Source organism: Chionomys nivalis, chromosome 15 (assembly GCF_950005125.1).
Source record: "Chionomys nivalis chromosome 15, mChiNiv1.1, whole genome shotgun sequence".
Classification (NCBI taxonomy): domain Eukaryota; kingdom Metazoa; phylum Chordata; class Mammalia; order Rodentia; family Cricetidae; genus Chionomys; species Chionomys nivalis.
The window spans coordinates 53635886-53638206 of NC_080100.1; positions in this window are offsets into that span (position 1 = coordinate 53635886).

Consider the following 2321-nt stretch of genomic DNA (forward strand, 5'->3'; position numbering starts at 1 on the left):
ATGCAATTAATTTTCCAGAAATTGGGGCAAAAGGAACCTTTTTCCTTTGAAATTGGAAGAACTTAATAAAAGGCTACTTAAGGAGGGCAAGCAGGCTAGGATCAACTCAGAGCTTGCTCCAGCAATAGTCAGCCTGTCCATCCTATCTGGTATGAACTCAAGCAAGCAGAGGCATGGGAAAGCTTTGCGGGTAAGAAAAGTGATACAGGTGTGTTCTGGTGCAGCTGCAGACAGGGAGGCAGGCTAACAAGGAGAGCCTCTAGAGCATAGGTCTGGGAAGAATATGAGTTCTTATATTATACTAGTATTATATTAGTACTGAGTTTGAACAAGGGACCTGTCAATCATAGACCACATTCTGGTCATTCTGAACTGATTGCTCCAGAGGCTGCAAATTGGATTCCCTGACCAGACTGGTTGCTTTAGAAATAGCGGGTGAGAACAGTACTGTCAGGTGTGGCCTGGCCGTTGTCTTTTTACACAATAAATCTCCCGAAGCAATTCAATAAAATTCTGAAGACGTTTTTAGTATTTTAGTATGATTTGAAAGTCAAAGAACATACAGTCGAATTAGTCCATTATGCTTTTGTTACCGAGTTGACTATAGTTGACAACCAGCCAAACTCTATATTCCCTCGGCTTCTACATCCTTATCTTGAGTACTGTTATTCTTTTCCTTGCTGCAATGCCTGCAACCTGAAGGAGGATGAACGAGGAGGTGAGAACTGTCAATCATGTAACAAGTCATGAGATGCCGCTCCACAAAGAGACAAATGAACCACGGGAGCAGGATCAAGTGGCGTTTTATCTTAAGTGAACATTGGGGGCAACTAAAGGCTGTGCTATAATATAATCTCCCGTCTTCCCTTATGTTCCCTGAGGACAAGGCAAAAGGAGAATGGCGCTGGGACAGGCAGGCACTCCCCTGACTTTGGAGTGATGAATTACAATGTGGTAGAAATCCCAAAGGGCAAACCACACTGATAAAATTTGAGACATTGTGCTTAGTACCCTGAATAAGATGTGGCAGGTTTGAACTAACAGTTGAAGAAAAAGAGGGATCCCAGGCAGTGGCTGTCACTCTCCGGTGCACAGAAATGAAGAGGAGAGACTATGGTCTGGTGAGCACACTGGACAAACAGTCATATGGTTGGGATACAAGTCTATATTTCCGCACTCCCAGCAGTAAATAATTTACTCTCCAATTTCTTCTGGCTCTTCTGTATGGAATAAGAATAGCTATAGCTATTTGATAAGGTCTTTAGAGAGATAAAAATCTAGTATTTGAAAAGTTTACTCAGAAGTATTCAATTCATAGCAAGCATCGTTTGAGTATTTGCTGAATAATATAAAAGTGAAGAAATCACTATTATTATTATACTATATCTCTGAATACTTCCTTATCATAATTAGGACAACAATGATGGTCCCTCTTCGGAAAGTTTTTATGAGTTAAATGGTAAGGTAAGGAAAAATTATTTAGCTAAAGACACATAAACATGAGGAATCCACAGAGATAATATACCGACGTTTCTTTGCTTTTTTTAAAAAAAAAACAACGCTGGAAAAACAAACACTGGCCTAAAAATACTCTTGTGAATAGAGAAACAAAGCAAAGCTTTAATCTGCACAGCTCATGGAACAACCCAGCATGAACACGCGGAACACCTACCGTGCAAAATTCTGGATAACACACTCTCCTTTTCTGTTGTTCTGTTTTGTTTATAATTCTTTTCTCTCTCAGCCATCGAGCTACCCTGACATTTCTATTAATGTTCATTTGCTTGCAGACCATTAGTCCTTAATCTTTAAATCAACCACATCTCAGGTGTGTGGCCGCTTGATGGTGGGCTCGTGTGTAGCTTTACTCCTCAGAAGAAAACTTCCATTAGTCAGATGCCACAAAAGCAGGGTTTCCCACATGTTCCTGCACATTAGCCTGTCACCTCACTGTTCCTTGCAACTTTTTCTATTACCTAACATATTTTTCTGACAACTCTTTGGACAATTTATAGAGTACATACTCATACTTACGCTGCATACAAGCGTATCCAGTCCTCATTTGAGGGGCAGGATCCTGTTTACAAACGTTTTGATAAGTTATACTTTTTGACGCAAGAAACAAGCACATTGTCAGTGTCTGTCACAGTGGAAATGAAAGATGTTGTATGGGAAAGATGAGGTAGAAGGACTTGTAATTCAGCTTTTAGCTGCATGCCATGTCTTCCAGCCAAAGTAATCACACCATGCCCCCCCCCCCCCCCGGTTCTTAACAAACGTCCTGTGTCGTCAGAATTCATGTGAGCAGTGTGAGCAGCGTG